The sequence below is a fragment of the Phodopus roborovskii genome, unplaced genomic scaffold (genome assembly GCF_943737965.1).
Source record: "Phodopus roborovskii unplaced genomic scaffold, PHOROB, whole genome shotgun sequence".
NCBI classification, from domain to species: Eukaryota; Metazoa; Chordata; class Mammalia; order Rodentia; family Cricetidae; genus Phodopus; species Phodopus roborovskii.
The window spans coordinates 307,409-320,751 of NW_026126415.1; the positions used below are offsets into that span (position 1 = coordinate 307,409).

Here is a 13,343-nt window from a genome sequence, read left to right on the forward strand (position 1 = left end):
ATATATTTATATCATTACTATGCTCATTATAAATAAAGCATCACACCATGCTAAACAATTCATTTTGCTGTTTGCTTTTTGACAGGGTTAGCACTGAACTTACTATGTAGCTAAAGATAACCTTCACTCCTAATTTTCTGCCTCTGCCCCTCACATGCTGGGTTATAAGTTTATGCCATCTCGCCCAGCTCTTATTTTCTACATATATATACCACTTTTCTAAAGTAATATATATATATGGGGTTGTCAACCCCTCTGAGGCTGTGAAACAACTTTGCTCACTTGGTTTGCTTTTAGATGAACCAATTGCCAATACTTAAAACATGACATTGTATTTACAAATCTAAAGAAAGATGCTAGATTTCTCTTGAGAAATGGCAGCCAGCATTCTCATGTGACAATAACTGATTACCTCTGAATAATTAAGGTACCCTGGGACACCACTGTTTCCAGTATAATTCAGAATTATTTGCATCACTATTCTCTATCAATATACTTCAGGTATGTTTTTTCCTTAGAGTAGGCTAAGGGAGAAGAATATATTTATTTAACCCATATTTCAGTCTAAGTATGAAAAAAAGAAAAACTAAGGTTTTTTGTTGTTGTTGTTGTTTTGTTTTGTTTTTTTAAGTATGGAAGGGTCATGTTTGAATGTGGAATTTTTCCTACTATTTTTTAACTTGAGGTGGTCAAGGGGCAGTTTTGGATGTCACCCTTGGGAACACCATCCACCTGTTTGAGGCAGATTCTCTCACTGACCTGGGGTATACCAACTGAGCCATCTTTGTAGTGGTTTCAGTAGGAATGGCTCATGTGTTTGAATGACTGGTCATCAGCCAATAGCACCGTTAGGAGGTGTGGCCTTGTTGGAGGAAGTGTGTTCCCGGGGGTGGGCTCTGAGGTTTCAGATTCTCAAGCCAGACCCAGTGTTACTCTCTCTTCCCGCTGCCTTGGGATCCAGTTGTAGAACTCAGCTCCTTCTCCAGCACCATGTCTGCCTGCATGCTGCCATGTCCCACCCTGACAATGATGGACTGAAGCTCTGAACTGTAAGCCAGCCCCAGCTAAATGTCTTCTTTTATAGAGTTGCTGAGGTCATGGTGTCTCTTCACAGTCATGAAACCCTAACTAAGACACCACTCCAGCCCCAGCATGCTGGGCACTCCTCCATCATTGACACATGCTTGATGTGTGAAGCTTTCAAAGAAGAATGTGGCTCTTCTCATGTATGTAAATATGCATATATGTGTCTCAACACAGGATAACTATGGATGTCCACATGAAGGCTATTTGCTGATATCTGAGATGAACCCCTTAAGATTTTACTTACTCCACAGAGCACTGAAATCTTTGGCTGGTTGCATGAATGTTGACGTGGGTAACAAGAGAACACACTGTTCTCTTTGACAATTTGGTGGCCACTGAAGCTATTGTCTAGTCTTCCTTTTGGAGTTAGTTTTGACCTGGCAAGCTAATAATGCTTCCTCTAGGGAGCCCTTTGAAAACTTGGAGCTCTTGTCCTTTTCTGTCTGTTTAATGTAAGTGACTGAGTTCAGTAATATAAGGGTTGGTTTTAGCTACCTATAACAGAAATCCAAAGTCACGGTTGGTTGGTTGCTGGTTCAACAGCATAGGGGTTAACACACTGACAGCGGCACAGTCCTCTAATAGCAGCACTCAGGAGACTGAGGCAGGGGTCTTTGTTCTAAGTCAAAGTCTGGTGAGACCCTGTCTCAAAAAGAGGGAGGTGGTACTTCACTTGCTATCCAAACATGCATACTACGCTACCCTCTTCAAACTTTACTAAATTGCTGAAATCAGTGTTTGCAAAAGACAAAAAGTTGATTGGCAACAGGGCCAAGAAAAGATGCAGGGACCCAAATCACCTCCCCAGGTCCAGGGTTTGAGACTATTTATCGGCTACAGATGCCAGTGCGCTAGGGCGCGGGGAAAGATAATCGGAGGTGAGGGGACCCTTTCATTCATCGTCACAGCTCTTCAAAGATGCGTGTTCAGGGTGGCACTGCCAGCATGAACTGAGGGTGGGGTTTTGCCTTCTTACCGCAAAGGGTCCCTACCAGACATCTGCACCAATCCAAGTGAATAGTTGGTAATTTCTGTAAAATCACCTCAAGTCCATGAAAACTGTTAGTCATCATGACCTATGCATCGGAGATGTTAGGCATTGCCCCGATTTTTGGTGGATATGTCATCACCAGAGACACAGCTTCCTTCCATCTGCATGCCCGCCCCTCAGCCTAATTCCTAGCTCCCTGTCTGCAGGTCACTTCACAGTCCAGGGCTGATGTAGCAGGAGGAGAGGAGGGGTAGAGGGAGGCCTCCCAGCTCAGTAGCTCCCACCCAGGAGTCCTCTGTCATAAGCTCACACACGCGCTTGCATCTCACTGGCCGGCTGGGGGACATACTCATACCTATCTACAGAGAGGATTGGGAACTGTAGTCTTTACATCTGGGTACCGTGTTCTGACCAGCAAATACGATCTCTGCTTCTAAGGGAGGAGAAAGTAGATATTGGGAAGGAAACTAGCAGAGTGTACCTGGCGTATCATCCAAAACATCTACATTACTTAAACAAGAGCACATTAAATGCAATGGCTTTGAGATTTGGTCAGGCCCTCAAGAAGTCACCGGTGAAGTCCGCAAGCAACAGAACAATGAAAAGGAGTAGTGAACGTCGCTAAGGGATTCGGAAGATCTGAACAATGCGTATAGCAAAATGTTAGTTTTATTTTAGCCGGTACTTACTAGTGCTAGTTATAGGTAGGAGACATGCATGGAAACTGAGTCATGATAACAAAAATCTAAGAGTCTTAATCCTATAAGTGACTTTTCAGGGAGACGGAACTGCTAGATGATCATGCAGCTGAACTTGGGGTCTCCTAAATGTGAGCAAGCACCCCATCCCAGCCCCCAGCGAGGCACTGGGCGATGTGAGCTAACTTTATGGATAGGCCTGGGAAAGGAGAGAAGGACTTCAAAGGATTGAAGTCGAGATACAGTCTCCAGGGGCACAGCTGGCTCCAAGGAGCCGCTCCCTTGAAATCCATCTCCCTCCTAAGTTCCTATCGCATCCGTGTAGCGTGTTGGATTGTGAATATGCAATGGAGTAGTCACTTCCCAAAATCCCTGTCACTGCACACTGCTTCATGGAGAGCCAAGTCTTCCGTGCGTGAGCCTTTGGGGGTCGTTTCAGTTCCTAGACCATAGCGTTTCTCATTTGCAAAGTGGGAGAAAGTGCCTAACTCACCGGGTCGGGGGCAACTGTTGGGATTGAGTGAGTTGAAGGCTGGGGAGATGGCCCAGAGCTTGATAGGAAAGCGTGAGCTTAGATTATGTAGGTATGGCAGCCTTGGAAGACAGAAACAAGGAACCCCAAGAGCAAGCTCCCTAGGAAAACTAGCCATATCAGCCAGTTTGGGGCTTGATTGACAGAGCCTGACTCAAAGAATAAGTGTGATTATTAACACCAACTTCAGGCCACCACACGCAAGTGCCTATACACTCGCAAAATAACTAGCAGCACACACTTTCACATTCTCGAACACATACTCGCATACACAGACACACACACTCACATACACATACTGTAGGCAGAGTTTTCCTGTCCTGTAGCCTCTCTCAGATAAACACACTGAGGCTTGTATTAATTATAAATGCTCAACCAATAGCTCAGGCTCACTACTAACTAGCTTTTACATTTTAAGTTAACCCATATTCGTTATTCATGTGGCAGTATCTTTATTAGCATGGCACACTCATCTCCTGTTCCCTCTGCATCTGACTGGTGACTCCAGATTCTTCCCTTCCTCGTCCCATCAGTTTGGCTTTCCCACCCAACTGTATCCTGTTCAGCTATTGGACAGTCAGCTTACTTATTAAACCAATCATAGCAACATATATTCACAGAGTGTACAGAAGGATTGTTCCACAGAACTCACACACACGTACACTCACACACACACACACTCTCACACATTCACACATTCTCACTCACATACTTACACACTCATGCTTACACACTCATGCTCTCACACCTAATCATACACACACCCCTACTCTCCCTCACACTGACACATAAGGAAATAGAGTGAGTTGGTGTGGACAAAGTGATTGCCAGATGCTCCTAGGCAGATATGTTTTGCTGTTGGTATTGGCGTTATTTTGGTTTGATTGGGTTGTTTTGGGGATTGTTGATTTGCTTTTAGTTTTTTGAGACAAGTCCCACTCTGCAACTCAGCATAGCCTTGAACTCACAGTAATCCTCCTGCCTTAGCTCCCAAATGTTGGATTATAGGAGTAAAACAGTACCTGGCCTCCAGCTTGTTTATAGATGTGAGTCAGTCCCTATGCTAAGCAATACACATTGGAAACAAGCTACTAATAACCTGTATTTAAAAACTGATGAGTTCTGCCAGGTGTAGTGGCATGCCTAGAGTATACTCACAGCTCTCGGGATGCTGGGGCGTCTTATTAATACAGCATAGGCTACACGATGAGACCTACGAAGGGAAGGCAGCAGAAGTGTGTGGAGCATGCCTTGGTCCTACTCCACCTGGTTGCCCAGGGCTGTGCTTCCCAGGCTCCTGGCCTGCTGACTTCAGTTAGTATCATCCGGTAGGAGGCAGAGGCGTAGGAACCCAGTGAATCTCCATGGCAACCCTGCCTCCTGGGGGAGCTGCAGTAGGCATCATCCCCTTCAGCTCCCTCAGAAGTGGCTCGGTGCTATGACTCCCACTCAGTTTCTGGCCATGGTAGCATCGTCTCCTCCTATTATTACTCCTCCAGCAACGGACAGAACAATCCCTCAATCTAGGGCCTGTGTTTGGTTCCCCTGGTTTTTTCTATAACAAACATCTGTATTAAATTCCCTCTCTTTGAAAGGGCCTTTTAACGAAGCAAGAAATGCCTTTCTGGACTACAGTGTCAGAGAACCATCAAGACATGGGGGTTATGACATGTTCATGTCATAAGGTCCTTTCTTGTTATAATTCATCACCTAGAAAAAGTTAAATGATTTACTCAATGATGTTCCAGTCAATTGGTAATATATTCAGAACTTGAGCCCAGCACTCCTGCACAGGAATATCCTAGTGCTGACACTGAATTTATTGATATGTTTACCAATTGTATATCATGATTTCCTTCATCAGTTATACTGGCCCCAAATGAACAGACTTCCTTATCTTCCGAACTTTATTTTTGTGGATTTGTGGATTTGTGGATTTGATACATTGCTTTCAGAACTACTAAGTCTTTTGCCTTAAACGCAAATGGCATGGGCCAGCAAGGTGACTCAGAAGGTACAGGAGCTTAGTGACCTGAGTTTAGTCCCTGGAAGCCACAGGAAGGAGGAGAGAACCCCTATTCCCACAGGTTGTCCCTGACATCCTCACACAAGCCATGGCCCAAGTACACATAGGGAGAGAGAGAGAGAGAGAGAGAGAGAGAGAGAGAGAGAATAGGTAGGTAGATAGATGGATAGATAGATGCATACATACATAAATGTAATAACATTTTCCTTAAAAGTCAAAAGGGTTCACAGCAGTGATTGAAACTGTTACTTCGAGCAGGTTGAAATTCCATGAAACTTGCGGGTTTTTACGGCAAAACCTTACTGTGGGGAAGTGTGTGGGTAGTTCTACAGCACTGGCCTTTGTTGAACGGTCTCTTTAGCTCAGGATCTCTCTTCTCCGCTGCCTCAGTCCAGCAAGGCCAATAGGAGCTAATGGTGCAGCTGTCCGAGTTCCTGGCATCCGCCCCTTTGTGCTTGCTCAGCAACCCCAAACATTCAGCATTAGCTAGGGTTGCTCGGCGCATTTATCGAGACCTGTCAGTGGGCGGCATGAGTGATGAGGGAGAACGCTCAGCTTAATGAGTTGGAATTTGGAGTGCCTTAGCTCAATCCATTGCCATCAGCGTGCAGAGGAAATAACAGAAAGGGCTGTGTGTGTGTGTGGGGGGGGTCCTGCTAGCCTGTTATTTACAGGCCATGGCGGGGCGCGGGTTGGGAGGAGCTCACTTCCTTGTTTCCCTCAAGAAAAAGCTATCCCCAGAACTTTCTAGATTATCCCAGCAACAATGCACTCTTCAGGCTAGGTAGGTCAGCACCAATGACCCCTGCATTGAAACCCAACAGTGCTTTTCCAGGCCCAAAGCCAAATTCCTAACCCGGGTAAACACAGTGCTCACAGTGTGGACTGCCTGCTCCTGGCTCCCAGCGTACGTCCCTTCTCTAAGCCCGACACACAGCCCCGGCAGTTCCCAACTAGCTCTCGGTTTCTTGAAGACCTGCCTGTATTAATTTAGCTTCTTTCTACTATGTTTGACTGATTCGGACAATATTTAAAGAGCCAGCTCAAGCTGGGCACACACCCGTAATTCTAGCACTGAATTTAGTTGGAGGCCAGCCTGGGCTACATAGGAGACCCTTTCTCAGGGTCTTAGGTCAAAACGCATCTTCTCTTTGAAGGTCACAATGACACCTGTAGATGGCGGTTCCTCCTTACTGAGTACTTTCCATCGGTGACATTGGAAGAAAGATCTTTATTCTCAGTTCCCACTTTCGAGACGCAGTGCTTGAGACTCAGAAGTTAGCTCACCTGCCTAAGGTCTCAGAGCTGGATAGAAAGGGACAGACATAACAACCAAGGCCTGTAGGATTCAAAGACGTCTCTTTCGTAGGGCTTGGGTCTGAGATGCCCTCTGAAGCATTGTGCACAGACACAGAGTAACTAATGCAGCCCCCTTGTCCACCGAGGTGACTTGGCATAAAGTGTCTCAGCCCTTCCTGAGGGACATCAGGATTCTGTGTAAACACAAACTAGATCTGGAATAAGTGAGCTCTAAACAAAACAGGTAATCACTAACTTTATCATTTATTGTCCCCAATGGGGTGTGCTCCCTGAAGCCTGAGATACCAATAAGAGAGCTTTGGGCTATGCACAGATCCATCCTGACCCTCATAACAGAGCAAGGGGCCAGCATGGAACCTTCCAGATCACTGTCCATTCTCCCATCCAAAGTCTAGGGACATTCTCAATGTGAGTGTTAAGGTCAGATATAGATAGTCTGGAGCCTGGGTTCTGTCCTTTCCCAGAAAGTGACCTCGAACAAATTTAGAATTCCTCCAAACCTCAAGGTCCTCGTTTGACAAATGAAGAAGATAATAGTTATCAAGACAGAGCGAGATCATGCCTACAGCAGTTTGCCCGGTCCCGGAAACAGTGCTGTTTAATAAACAACATCCATAAGTAGCTGTATGTAGTATGACTTTCTTCCCAAGTATGACCCCAGTGGGGACTAAAAATGATTCTACTCAAGAATGTTTCCTCTCTAAATAATGGATCCTGGAGTTATTTTGCTTTCAAAGTTAAAGGAATAAATATTCTGGCAAAATGTCAATCACAGAAACGAACCTTGGAGCAGGCTCTTCTATGGCATTGCTTAGGCAGTGGTGCATAGCATGCCCTTGGAATCTCTTCAGTGGATGGAATCTTGGCTCATGCTCTCCTGCCCCTATGCTACGGATCGCTTTGTCCAAACAGAAGGGCTTGAACTCAGTGAAATTTGCTGCAGTCGGGTTCCTTATTAGACTACCAGGCAAAAGATAATTTTTTTGCGTGTGCACGTAAGGGGTGTTGGTTTTGTTGTTGTTTGTTTTGTTTCTGCTAAGATTGATTACTTTATCCTGTAAGCCAGTGGTCCTCAACCTTCCTAATGCTGTGACCCTTTAATACAGTTCCTCATGTCATGGTGACCCTCAACCATAATGTAAATATCTGATACGCAGGATATTGACCCCCCCATAAAGGGTCACGACCACCCCCTCCTTAGGGGGTCACAACCCACAGGCTGAGAACCACTACTGTAAGCTAGAAGCTGATGATGTATTTATTCTCCAACTGTCTCAGGACAATCGGAAAGAAAGAAAATTTCTATCACTTTACATATTCGGAAGTTGGGGCTTAGAGAGGTTATTGTCACTCGAGCAAGATCACCCAGCCAGAGCATGGTGAAGCAGGAAAAGAAGCTGATCCTGCCTGGTGTCAAATTGGAACTCTTGCCCACCATTTCTCCATCAGAGCTTAAAAAGGACTTCAGGAACTTTTTAATGTACATATGTTTTCACTTTTACTTTTTTATACGTATGGGTGGTTTGCCTGTGTGTATGTCTGTGTACCACAGACTGATGACTGATGTCCAAGGAGACCAGAAGAGTGTATTACATCCCCTGAAACTGGAGATATAGCCAGTTGTGAGCCACACCATGTGGGGCTGGGAATTGAACCTGGGTCCTCTGGAAGACTAGCCAGTGCTGTTAACTGCGGAGCCATCTCTCCAGCCCCTAACCTTTTCCCTGTGTGTGAGTGTTTGCCTGCATGTATGTATGCATATCATATATGTACAGTGCCCAGAATGGCCCAAAGAAGGTGCTGGACCTGGAGTTACAAACAGTTGTGAGCTGCCATGTGGGTATTAGGAACTGAACCCTCTTCCTCAGCAAGAGCTGGGGACAATCTTAATGGCAAAGCCTTCCCTCCAGGCACCCCACCCCACCCCTTTAAAACTAACTTACATTTCCTAGTGCTTTCGGATAGCTTGAAAATCCATCTCTCGAGATCAGCAACATGCTGAATTTTTAACAAGTGGCCTTCAAAGGTCAGTCCTTGTTAATTTCTGTGGTGGAAATATTGCCACTCGATGGCCACAGACAAAACACCGGGTGTCCTTAAAAGCTTGTGAGAGTGTCAACGGAAAACTAGGTCTTCATGCACACATTGCTCCAGAACACCAAAGCCCTTAAAGCTAAGCCATTTCTTGGCCAGTCATGGTGGCACATGCCTTTAGCCCAGCACTTGGGAAGGCAGAGCGGGGTGGATCTCTGGTAAGTCTGAGGGAAGCCTGGTCTACATATCAAGTTCCAGGACAGTCATCGCTACATAACAGAGACCCCCGTCTCCAGAATAAACAAGCAAGCAAACAAACAAATAAAACACAAAACAGACAGGCCATTTCCCAAGTGCATCCTAAGTTTCTCATAGGTCAGTCATTTTTAACTCTGACTGCACGCTTGAGTCAGTGTTGAAAATCCTGACCGGTCGAGCTGCAGAGATTCTGATTTAATCCACTCAGGGTGTGGTTTGTAAACTCAACCTCAGTCTTATCAGCTTGCGAATGAAGACTCAGGTGTCAGATGTGGGGTGGAAACCTGCTGCTCAGAGAGGCTGAGGAACAATCAGCTGGCTCCCTCCTTAGCTGATTCCCAGGAAATAAGAGCTTCTCTTCCTAGGTCCTGATCCCAAAAGGCCGCCAAACTCACAGTCCCTCCTTCCTACTTCCTGCGTATGTCTGTCTATTTTCCTGATTCCCTCTGACTCTCTGTGACTACTTCCTGTCAACTAACTAATTGCTGGCTCTACCTCTTGCCCCATGGTTGATTTTATTTAATTAACACAATCTCAGGGTTCACAGTATGATCAAATATCCCGCAACAGGGTGTGGCCCAGACAGCAGTAACTTTAACCTAAGCTCAACTCATGGTCTGTGCAGCAGAGATTGAGAACACTATTCCAGGACAATGATACCCTAGCCATCACTCACACTCAGTAGAGACGCCAAGGCAGGTGATAGCACGAATATGCATGACTGGCATTTCCCCGACATTAAATTTGTGAGTTTAACTCTCTAGAGCACTGATTATGCTCGCTTATGACATTTTATGTAAATTAGTTCACTTGAAAAAACGACTTCTGGATGTGGCCAGCCATCTCAGTGGGTAAGGGTGACTTGCCACCAAGTCTCCTGACCAGTGTTCTAGCCCTGGGATGGTGGTGGGAAAATTTTTACATGGTGAGATTAGTTAGGTAACACATAGCACCACCCAGAGCAAAGCCAGAGGCTAAGCATAGCGGCTCATGCCTGGGATGGCAGGCTGAAAAATGCTGAGCCCTGCGCTCACACGAGTGTGCCAACACACACTGAAAGAGTGTGGCCGTCACTGCCGTCATTGTAACTGCCATGGGATCTTCAACAACTTCGATAACCCTCTTGTCCGTTGGACTTCTTAATTTGCTTTTGGTTAAGTCTCAAGTGATTGATACGAATGTGTTTGTTCCCAGGACATACTCTTCAGCATCTCTCCCCAAACAGACCCAAATTCAGGGATCTCCCTTTCACTCGGAAAAGCCTTGCACCTCTGCCGGACCAAAAGTGTAAGTCCTCACAACCCCACCCCACCCACCCCCAGCTTCCTCCACGGGCATTAACACGTGTAGACAAACCCAGCGGCATCTTACTTTATTTTTATTTTTCAAACGAACGTCAGGTGCCAACACTTGAGGACAGAGAAAAATCCCTAAAAGGCTCTTGACATTAGTATCGCCTTTTTCCCATCAGGGAATTTTGTTTGAAATGCAAACACAATAGCGGAAGTTCATTCAGCTATGCATTATTTAATGTCTTTAAGAATGTACTTTGAGCTGGAGATGCTGGGGCATGGCTTTAGTTCCAGCACTCAGGAGGAGCAGAAGTTCAAGTGTAGTCTTAGAAGTATAAGGATGGGATGGATTTGAGACTGGCCTGTCTGTGCTGCATGCGAGGAATCTCAGCAAGGGGGAGGGGCCTGAATATGCTCGATGTCTTTGCTCTGTGGGGCCCAGAAATCATTTGCTTCTAGGGCAAACATTCCTAAGCAGAAAGGAAGTACTTGACTTGTTTGGCTCTGTTCTGTCTTGTTTGAGACACAGACTCACTGTATAGCCCAACCTGAACTGAAATTCTTCTGCTTCAGCTTCACAAATGTAGGGTTGCCAGTCTACCCAGCATGCCTAGGGTTGCCGGTCTATCCCAGCATGCCTAGTGTCTTTCGCTTTCTTTAGTTAGCCTTATGTATTTTAGGTAAAACTCTCAAAATGTAAAACATACTCTCTTAGACCAGAAATCTTCAAACAGAATGAGCCCAAGTATCACCCAGAATGCGTATTATAGGGGGCCCAACACCTGGGGTTATGAGTTTACGCACCCTTATATCCACATTAGGCAGGCTGTCTCACGTTTGCATTAGACAGGCAGGGAAGCTAACTTCAGAAAGGACTTTCCCAGCGTTACTTAGGTAGTAGCACCTAGCACAACCAGGAGCAAGGCAGAGGCCACTCGTAGTGCCTGGCGCCTGTAGAGCTTAGTGCTCAAACGGCTGAAGCAAGGGGCAGTATGAAATGCCAGCCTCTGTTACATAGCTAGTTCAAGTACAGCCTGAACGATATAGACACTATCTTAAAAAACAAACGAACCATAAAAGATAATCAGTGGTCTCAAGAAACAAGCCAGTTAGTTTCTTCTTCTTTACACAGTCCTACCCTGTTACACACACACACACACACACACACACACACACACACACACGCACGCACGCATGCACACGCGCGCCTAACTGGCCTAACAATTCCAGACAAGTTCCTAAGCCTTTCCCTCTAGAGCTGCAACTATAAAGTCAGTAGGGTGAAACTGTCAAGGGCTTAAGCGAGACTTAGGCATTGACATACCTAAGACACCTAGCATATTTATTTACACTGAATAAGTGGGCAACGCCCCTTTCGTCCCTAGGCTATAGTTTGAATGGGGCCAACCAAGAGTTCTAGGGCTCTAAGTCAAAGCAGTGAGCTATGGGGTCATGGTTCAATGTCAGCTTTTCAAAGTGTGGTAAACTCAGAGCGGGAGCCGTTGGTCCAAAGTCAGAGTTAGAAGTAGAAAGCCAGGGTCTCTTCCTGACAGACTGATCCTCTGCCCTGCTGATTTGTGCAAAGTGAGGGCTCTGAGTGGTGTTAAGTTTTCTCACTTGGGGAACCTCCGGCCAGCACTTGGCCTTGAATGTGGCCTGGTAAAGACAAAGAGGCCTTCACAATTAAATTCCAGGAGACAAGACCAAGATCTCTAATCAATTCAGCTGATCACAGAAGAAATTGGACAAGCTGAACTCTTCATAAAGTAAACCTGAGAGTCTTTGGAGGTTTACATGAAAGCAAATATCTCCAGGCTTGTTCAGATCTGTGTGCTCAGCTGCTCCAGCCCAGAAAACTGTGCCCCTCGCTGCCAGGCATGCACAGCCACACGTCGTGGGTCCTGAGCTGTTGCAATCCTGTATTTGTGCGTTTTTCAAGTCCCTGACCTGTAGTAAGCCTGATTAGATATGAACGCACAGCTTTGCGTCTTAGTCCAGCTCCCACCAACACTGGTTTCTTAAAACGCTCCCTCTCCCTGCGAAATCACAGGGGTTCTATGACACCATCCCATCGCAGCCTCTGGGAGACACGCATCTCCAGTGTGTCTCATTCTCCTGCTCTTTCTCCAACCCCAGTTCTCTCTGGAGAACCCCTGAGGACAAACCGAGTGCTTCCAGCGATCCCAAGCCAGCGGGGACGTGGCCCACCAGCTGAAGAGAACGCGCCATCTGCCGTCCCCACCCTGGATGAAAACTGACTGCGGCCGCCCTCTGTGGAAATCTAGAAGACATAAATTTTTCAACTCTCCAAGGGTGAGATTATTCTAGTTTATATGAACAAAGTCTTAATTTAGTAAGCTGTGTCCTACAAGCCATTCATGGTTTTTATAATTCAAGATTCCTTATTTCGAATAAATATACTTCCTGACTATGAACTTAGAATCTTCAGGTGTGCAAACATTACCAAGCCTATGAATTTCTGTGAGCCCTCTACACACTGTAATTCAGGGGGGAAAGAAAAAGAAAAAGACATTATAAGCAAGAAGATTTAGTACGTTTCATTCATGTTTGTGGCATGTTTGTTATCTTGTCTGTTTTTTTTTTCTTTTGCTTGTTAGAAGATTTTATGTATTTTTAAGTGTATGCTTTGTTAAATAAAAAATATATATATATATATATATATATATATATATATATATATATATGAAAAGTAAACCCTAGGCTTGTTCTTACATTTATTCCCATCCTACCTGGGCCCAACGAAACTTCATTAAAATTTCAATACTAAATTCCTATCATGGTGAGAGTGAGTGACTTTGAAACACACAATCTCCTGCCAAATTATTTCTGATATTGCCAGCTCTTGGCTAAAGCCCAACTCATCTGACAGTGTTTATGTCTCGTCTCTGTTGTTTAATTATTTCCACCTTCTGTTGTCTTCAGCTACATCTGACCTCCAATAATAGGAAGGGTCATGGGATCTAGCAGGGTGTGTGTGCTTCCTGGCCTGACAGAATTTCCCAACCATCCCTCAAACAGTCCACATGTCAAGAATTTTCTTATGTTTCGGAACATTATCACCGGGTCCGCAGGTTTTGGAAATGTG

General features: G+C 45.4%; 1 protein-coding gene across 1 annotated transcript in view; it reads left to right on the forward strand.

Moving 5' to 3' along the window:
• The window catches only part of Ankrd55 (ankyrin repeat domain 55), a 156,412-nt gene that overhangs the window by 70,045 nt on the left and 73,024 nt on the right, over window positions 1-13,343 (forward strand). The window lies entirely within an intron of this gene.